This window comes from Lucilia cuprina, chromosome 4, assembly GCF_022045245.1.
Source record: "Lucilia cuprina isolate Lc7/37 chromosome 4, ASM2204524v1, whole genome shotgun sequence".
In the NCBI taxonomy this organism is placed as follows: Eukaryota; Metazoa; Arthropoda; class Insecta; order Diptera; family Calliphoridae; genus Lucilia; species Lucilia cuprina.
This window is the reverse complement of record NC_060952.1, coordinates 74,582,786-74,592,668: the sequence shown is the minus strand read 5'-3', so window position 1 is coordinate 74,592,668 and position 9,883 is coordinate 74,582,786.

Sequence of the window (9,883 nt, the reverse complement as noted above, 5' to 3'; positions counted from 1 at the left end):
TTTGTACATGGGTTGGGTGCTGAAGTAATCGAGCTATCTAATCTCTTGCCATAGTTACTCCGTTGCTTAATGACAGGCTGCATAGGGTCAAGCCCAATGCACACACCGGCAAGGAAAAAGCAAACACTGGTATAAAGTCAATAGAAGGGGGTGACAAGTCCCAACATCAGGTGAAATTGATCTTTCGGTTATACCAGAGGATGACCACCCTTATGATGCCATGAAAGATTGCATTATTTAAAATGCAATCCCCATTATCTAATGACCCATTTCAGTGCATTCCTTAATCTCTTGAAGCCCGCGCAGCCACACTATTGAGATGGTTCTGTTGTTTTGGCAACAGCACCTAGAGACATATTTCGTAGTCCGAAATATCTAACAAAATGGATCACGATCCCTCTTTTATGAACTGGTAACGTGACAAAGGAAATAGGAATTCCCAAAGTCAATAAATTACAATAATTGCAAATAGTCGCCTAGCACGTATCAATACATCCTATTGAGATGACAACAGCACCGAAAAACTTCTCCGAAGCGTAAAAGGCATACTAAATCAGTACTAATCTCCAATATATGGAGACTTTTCCGATCGTTCACCAATTTATCGCATCAGTTCCACTCCCATGATCATAAAGATCACTCTACGGGATGACAGTGTACTAACCTGACTATTTCCCAGCATATACCGGCGTCCCAAGACCGATCGGATTCAGGAATCCAGAATATGTTGCTTTGTACACAGACCCGTTCAAAGAGAGAATTATCCAACCCATTAGGTATAGGATATATCAGTCCTTAAACCAACATTCTCTCCCCTCGATTTTTGGTATTAAGTTACAGCTACTACGTGGATCCCAAAGGAACCTCCACCAACTGACCAGCCAGGTTATAGTCCTGTGGACAACTGGCCACCAGATTATCTGGTTGTCTTTTCAATCTATGCAAGGACTAAGCTAGGCAGTACATTGTAAACACCAATTTATAGTCCTTCCTCTGCTGATAATAAACGCCATAGCTTTGTTGTCTCAGATAGCTGACTAGGCTTAGCATTTCAAAATCTTATGGATTAATTTTTCAACAAAAGCAATGACACAAAAATGATTTTCTTTTATAGCATTCAAGCAGCATTTTGGACATGCAAAATCGCCTTTCGTTTAAGGTTCGTATTTCCCTGCTTTTGAATGAATCCACACGTTTGTAAACGTTATGAAATTTCTGCCTAAAACGTAATTTTGTCTTCAGTTTCTGTTCTTCCAAGTTTTTTAGCTGTCCTGGGCGATCTTTGTATGTATGGTATTTATTAATTTATTTTTCTATATATTTTAAAATTGACAAAATCAAATCACAACAAGATTCCATAAGAACCCTAAAAACAACTTTACGCATAATTAAAGTGGAATTAATGGCACCAACCTTTAACATATTTAACATCTAGTTCGTTATTTTTCGGGACCAATAACGTTTGACAAGACTGTTTCTAGATTTTTTGAGTTTGTGTGTTGTAATAGTAAATATCAGTGATGACAGTGATCTTGGCATCATTTAACCATTTGACGTGAAGTCATATTTTTCTCGTCTTGCTCTCATCGGGGTTAAAACATAGGAACTTTGTGGTTCTAAACACCGTTATCCTTATAGGATTTTCCCGCTCATAATTCAGCTTTTGTTGCGTCTAATGGTTCTGCATTTGTCAGGTTTGTCTTCCTCGAGCTCCCTTTCCTTTAAAGACCTTATATTCGCCCTTTCGTTGCCATCTCTCCCGAGTGTCCTGGTACCCATATGACGTAATTCTTACTTATGTGAGAGTATTCTGTTAAAGCTTTCCTACAATCAAATACGATCTTTCACCCGATATCGCCCTAATTTCCTTCTGGCTGTCGTTAAATATATTAAGAGCTGTGGGTGCTATATTTATTCTAATCCAATTTACGCATTCCGTTATTGCTTGGACTTCTGAATGGAAACTTGTATTGTGATTAGGTAAACGGTGGTATATTGTTGTTTCTGGGTCTTCATTTAGAACTCTACTTTGTTCCCCAATTTAGAGCCATCCGTGTAACAACGGATTCCTGATGGTATTTGCTTTAATGTTCCGCTTGACAAGTCATTTCCAAGACATTTTATCTGGAATCAGCGTTTAGAAGTTTCCGACATATTCTTTGTATGGTGTGCGATCATGCACGTCCGATGATCGTGTATAACTTTCCTATGTGGCCAGTATATATTGATGACGTGTCCTATTGGCCAGTTCGCCATTGAAAAGTAAGTTGCTGAATATGTGAATGTTACAAGCATATTTTTGCTGGGTTATTTGGGTAAAATTTGTATGGTTCCAAACAAAATTCATTGAAATATCGGTAAACCCAACACTACAGTGAGTAGAGTATTCTGATCTCTTTATAACATGAAACAAACTTTTATGAATCATAACTTATACAAATCAGATAACAATTCAGATAATGTAGTATAAAGGCAGTTATCATCAAAACCAATCACCAACAGGGCTTTTGCTTGAGTCAAAGGTATTCCCTCTATTGAAATAAAAACCGTTAAATAAATTAACATTAAAAAAAAACTAGTCTTCATATAACAAAAATAAAAATAACACACAATTCAAAACACTGTTACTATAACGATGGTGTGCATAAATTATTTTTAAATTAAATGGCCGAAAATAAAACTAAAAAAATTTAACAAAATCTAACAATTTTTTTCATTAAAATTTGAAGAAGAAAAAAAAATTAACAAAAAACCAGTTATACAAAGTAACTACGAATTAAAAAAAAACAAACTTAGAATCATCATTTTCATTAAAAATTTGCAACAAACGGCAACATGATCATTATCATCATCAACTTTTTTTTGGCATAATTGTCGTTGTCGTTATTGTTGTCGCCCAGAATCAGCAATTTTAATTTTGTGACCAATTTTTGTGTTTCTTTTGTATTGCTTTTTCAACTGTAATTTAATATATTTATTTGGTTTGTTTTTTTTTCTTTGTTTTATTTGTTTTTAAGTAAATTATCAATAATTAAAGTAATTTATTGGTTTATGCTGAGTACCCAGTTAAAACTTACATTGAAAAGTAATGAGTTAAAATGCTAATTAAACCTCATTTCATTACTTTTTCATTACAATTTTAACTCATTATTTTAACAGGGTTTTGTCATTGGAGACAAGCACTTCTACGCTCGCTTACAAAGAGGGAGTTAACCAAGTACTTGCAATTTCGCTTACAAAGAAGTTGTTGAGTTAGTTGTTTTGTTTATAATACCACCATCAAAAATAATGGTATATATTGGTCATAGACCCACAAAAGTTTATATATTCTGGGTTCGCATTAAATTCTAAGACGATCTAGCCATGTCCGTCCGTCCGTCTGTCTATTGAAATCACGATACAGACCACTTGGGGGAGCTAGACAATTGAAATTTTGCAGAAATATTCTCTATTGCTTGGTATTGAAAATGGGCAGTATCGGTCCACGTTTTCGGATAGCCTCCATTCAAGTGCACCTCCCAAAAGTTAAAGAAGTATTTGCAACATCGCTTACAAAGAAGTTGTTTAGTAAGATGTTTTGTATTGATTTTGATATATTGATTTTGTCATCATATTATGGGTCAACATTAAATTCCAAGACGATCTACCCATATCCGTCCGTCGGTCTATCAGTTGAAATCACGATATAGACCAAACGGCAGGATCTAGACCAATGAAATTTTGCATAAATATTCTCTATTGCTTGGTATAGAAAATGGGCAATATCGGTCCACGTTTTCGCATAGCCTCCATGCAAGCGGACCTCCAAAAAACAGCCATGTCCGTCTGTCTGCCTGTTGAAATCACGATAGAGACTACATGGAAAAAGCTAGATACTTGAAATTTTGCATAAATATTCTCCATTGATAAGGTTTGTTTGGTATTGAAAATGAGAAATATCCACGTTTTCGGACAACCCTTATACAAGTGGATATCCAAAAAACAGCTTAAACGGTCATAACTGTTTTCTAAGTACGAATATAGCGTACTGTATTTTTGTATAAGATTATAAGAATGTCATTACTGGAGCACTTCAGAGTAATTCAATTGGTAAGTAGTTGTCATTGAAAACTAGGTAGTTATGGAAGTGCAATCCATTACCGAGTTTTTGCTGAGTATTTACATAAATAAGTTCCATATGAGCCGAAATCTTTTTACCAAATTTTTCTAGCCTAAAAATTCGAGTATAGCGATGAAATTCGGTATAAATAACTTGCTTACAAGGCAAACCACTCAACCAATTTTTTTCAGGATCGGACCACAAATGACCCTCCCTCCATATAACGTCTTCTTCTGGAAATGAACTCTAATGCTCATTACTGTCTTCTGATTAAAAAAAGTCATCACTAGAGCACTTCAGAGTAATGCAGATGGTAAGTAGTAGTCATTGAAAACTAAGTAGTTATGGAAGTACAATCCAATAGCCAGTTTTTGCTGGGTATTTATTTACGTTATTTCTTTAGTTTAAAATTTAATTTTTCTTTTTTTTAATGTGTTTCCCTTTTTGAGCATCAAAGAAAAGGTCAGCTACGTTTTTATTTGTTTATTTGTTTGTGTTATTAAACTATTATTGTGAAGGTTAAATGAAATAAAAAAAAAACGGTAAAATTATTTTTTTAATTAAATAAACTCATCTGTTTATTTAACACATTTCAAATTGATTTTCTTTTTTATTCTTATTTAAGCAAAAATTAAATAAAATGTTAACCAGACAGGTAGTTAAAACGGAATTAAATTTTTTAAAAAATATTTCTTTGATTTATTCTTAATTAAAGATGATTTGGATAATTTGCTATTTAATTAATAAAACTTCTTCTGGATTTCCTTAAAACAGCAGGAAATTTAAGAATATTTGTTAATCAAGGTTAAATGATATTTGAAATGCAACTTTTTACTATCAAAATCCAACACAATCTGCTATATAATTCAACCAAAACCCCTGTAGAGGAACTTCATGTTAAAAATATACAAAAACAATGTTTTCCCCAAACTTACAAAAAAATAAATCCAATTAAATTCCCTAGAATTATTAACATTCTTGACAAAAAATAATAATTTATAAACTTTAGAATCTTCTAAAATCTAAGAATGCCATTCATTTTCTAGGTGTCTAAAAATTCATTAAAAAACCATCGCATTATATAGTTAAGTTTTCAATAAAAATTATAAATAAATACAAAAAATAAAATAAATAACCAATTGAAAATTAAACTTGACCCAACATAAATCAATTGTTTATTTTGCCTTACAAAATATTTAATTTTGTTAAATCTTTAAAAATTTTTTTAACAAAAAATTGTTGCATGAACACCACAAAAACAAATCCATTCATAAAAAAAGAGGTTGATTCCGTTGTTGTCTTATTATTGTGTCGGTTTTATCTGTAATTTTTTTCTTCACTACTTGTAAAGAAAATTAAATGAAAACTAAAATTGTGGGAACATTTTTTTTTGGGAAACAATTGTCTGTTTGATAGAAAAAATCAACAAAAATTTAAAATTTTTATAATACTTTGAAGAGGATGTTTAAACGTATATTTTGTATTGTATTGCACTGTTATATGAAATTAATTTAAGGTCAGGCGATAAAGTTTTAAAATCAATTTAAAAATTTATATATGTTGACAATTTCGTGTCAAGTGACCCAACTCAAAAATGTTAATTTAGATGAAATTTGCAGCAAGTTTATACGATTCGAGTGTAAGCCTACTATATCGGTCTATAACTGAAGGAGTTAGAGTTGGATATTTCGGCCATACAATGTTTTTTTCAAAGGAGTGAAACTTTTTTTCTATTAGTTTTAGCAAAAATTGTCTAAATGTCTTTAGAAAGCTATTTATTCACTTGGCACTAAATTGTCCTTCCTGACTCAGAATAATATAGCATAACAACATACCATGCCAGCATCTATCCATCCATCCATCCATCTATCTATCTATCTATCTATCTATCTATCTATCTATCTATCTATCTATCTATCTATCTATCTATCTATCTATCTATCTATCTATCTATCTATCTATCTATCTATCTATCTATCTATCTATCTATCTATCTATCTATCTATCTATCTATCTATATATATCGTATCTTCCGTATCCTAACATGAAGACTGTTGTCAAGTTATTTATTAAAAAATGCGATAGACTGATCTTGTACTAACTGAATAAAAACATAGCTTATCATATATTTAACACAAAAACGCTAAACCAACATTAGACAAATAATCACGCCCTGGAAGTAAAACGCTATTTAAAAAGCATCGTTAAAAATAATCTTTTTTTAAAAGTACTACAAAAATGTTTTTAAAAATTTTTCTTCACGTTATATATGTTAAGGAAAAAATTCATTGCAACACACTCAGGTTTCAGACATTTCTAGACTTTATCAAGTAAAGTGTACCTTTAAGCCATTCAAGGAAAAAGTAACTACAATGTAGTTTATTAAATGTAACACGATATAAATTATATAGAAAGAAAAATATTTGTTAATAAAATCAACAACAAAAATCGTTTACAACACCATTATCATCATCATCACCAAAACGATACAGATAAAATATTACAAAGAAGTGGAATACAACATACAAATGCCTCTTGGTGGCCATTTAACATAAAAAAAGTTTTATCTTACAATAATTTATGCCACGAAAACTCGGCCATTCGGTTGATGTGAGGGTGATGTAATAAACCAGTGATATATATTTAAATGGTTGAACTTAATCTTGTAACAAAGTGTGTCATTATTGGTATCATTCGTTAGTGAAATGTGTTGTCTTTGAGAATCATCTGTACGACTGACGACTAAATTCTATACTTGCTCAATTCATAATCGCTGTTGTATTGTAGTATGTCGTAAGTTTTTACAATTGATTTGCTTTTGTTTCAAAAAATATTATTTGAAATGACATACAACGTTTCGACATTGATTGTGAATTAGACAATTATTCTGTCTAGTTTTGTTATTAAAAGTGGATAATTGCCATGACTACCATCCGGATTATAATGCGGAACATAGTCTATATTATATAATATATAATAGACTATATTCTGAATTATATGTTGGATTATAGACTGAACTGTAGTCTAGTATAAAAACTGGACTATAATCTGGATGATAGTCTGCACTATAGTTTCTAATATTAAGGCAAATAATGTCAGTACTATAGCAACAACTATAAGCAGTTCTGTTCCGAACTAAAGGCATGACTATTGTCAGAACTGGAGTCATTCCTTTTGTTAGAACTATAGTCAGAACAGTTTTCAGAACTGTAGGACTATAGTCAGTACTGTTTTCGGAACTATAGTTAGGTCTACAGTAATTACTATTATCTTAACTAAAGACATTACTATAGTCTCAACTATAGTCAGGACTAAAAGCAGAACTATTGTTACGACTCAAGTCATTAGTCAGGACTATTGTCGAGACTAAAAGCAGAACTATTGTCACGACTAAAGTCATAAGTAAGAACACAACTATTGTCAGGACTATTGTCTGGACTACGGCCATTACTATTGTTAGAACTATAGTCAGGACATTAGTTTTAACTATGGTCAGATGTATTGTCATTACTATAGTCAGGACTAAAGTCTGAACTATAGTCAGGTCTATAGATTTGACTATAGTCCATAGTTAGGACTATATTCAGAACTTTAGTCCGAACTATAACCTTACCTATAGTCACGTTTGTAATAGTCTGGGCAATATCGTTTACTATAGTCACGAAAACAATAAGGACTATAGTCGGGACTATAGTCTTAATTTATAGTCAGGATTATAGTATTAACTATATATAGTTAAATATAGTCTTAATTTTAGTCCGGACTATAAATCAAACTACAGTCTGGAGTCTAATCTACACTACAGTCCAGACTATATATCCTGGACAATTGTCTGGACTATATATAACTATATCTATAGTGCGGCCTATAGACAAAACTGTATGCTAGACTATATTCTGGATTATAGTCTAAACTAGAGTGTGGACTATAAACTAGACTGACTTATAGAAAAGATTAAACTATAGTCTGGACAAAACTTTAGAGTAGAAACTTGACTACAATCTGCACTAGTGTGGACTATAGTCTCGACTATAATAAAGACTACATCTTTAACTATACCATATTTTGGGACAATATTCTAAATTACAGTGGACAAATATTTGGTTTTTGACATAGACTACAGTCTGGGCTATGATCTGGACTAAAAACCGGACTAAATTCTGGTCAATATTCAGGGCTAAAGTAAAGATTATAGTCAGGACTTCAGTCAGTATAATAGTCTGGACTTTATTCATCCATGCTACTTTTTTCTTTCCACATGACTAATTTTATGTTTTGCTGGGAAAAGTAGTTCATTTAAGTCATTGGGCTAAATGTGGTGGATCACTTAGTTTAATTATTTTTTTTAAGGCAAAATAAAAGGGAGCCCATCCTCCAACAGGGTAATTACTGAACGAATAGATGAAACGATGAACATACATTTAAAATTTTTGAAAAACTTAAACATGGTCAGAAGAAAGAAAAAAAACTAAAATTTGAAACTGATGAATTTGTCGGGACTTTATTTTGTTATTTTAAGAGCAATGATGATCGTGGTTGGTGTAAGTATGAATAATGGTTTTCTTTTCTTAAGCGTTTTATCTTTAAGTTTTTTCTTTTTTTTTTTTTTTTTTTTGTTCAGAGTGAATAGTGAAATTGAAGTAAATTTTTTCTAACTCTTTCTTATTTAAGTTAAATACTCACGAAATGATTATGTATAACACCGCCTACTAACTTAAACTATACATTTATTGTATGTCTGTCCATCTGTTTCTACGTATGTATGTAAGTCTGTCCCCTGACAATTTGTTTGTCTACTTATGTATTTCATGGATCTATTGTATCAGTAGTTGGTTGAAGCTGGACTGTTGGTGGTACAATTTTTTTTTTCAAAAAGCTGTAATGAATCTATGTTGAAAAAGAGCGACAGACAAATGGATGGCTGATTGGACAGACACAAACAGGCAACAATGTCTAAGAAATCGTTTGGGAAAGACGAAGATGAATAAATCAACCAAAAAGTTAAGTAATGTAATTGTTCATACAATTACCATTCATGAGGAGTAAATTAGTACACTTAAATGATGTGCTTAATATAATCTTCAACTATTTTATTTCTTTCATTTTGTATCGTTTCATTAGAGTTTTTTTTTTGTTTACGGATTTAGGAAGACATGATTTCATAGATTTTTTAAATTTTTTGTTGTAATAAATAAATTGATATACCAGAGTATGTATTTTTGAATTAATTTGTCTTTCATCAAATTTCATAAATTTCAAATTAAACAAATACATAATACGTAATGTTTTATTGTCTTCTCTATTGCTGTTACTTAATTTTACCATGAAAATGGAGTAGTTTCCTGATTCAGCTTTATCATCAGTATATTAATTTAAGCCTAATTGAGGTTGTTAAAAGAATATAAAACTTGAAAACAGACAAACATTAAACTAAAATATTTTAGTATAAGTCTTAATTGACCGGAAATTTAAAGTGGAACATAAGGAACTATAAGCCCTTAATATTTTCAAGTTATAAGCTGAAGTTCTGTTACGAGCTATGTCTGGACATTAACCTAGACGGACGAGATACATATATAGTCATTCGAGTAAACAAAAGACTAGAATACAGACTAGACTATAAACAAGACTATAAACTATACTATAGACTAGACTATAGATTAGACTGTAGACTAAACTATAGACTAGACTATAGAATAGACTATAGACTAGACTATAGACTAGACTATAGACTAGACTATAGAATAGACTATAGACTAGACTATAGACTAGACTATAGACTAG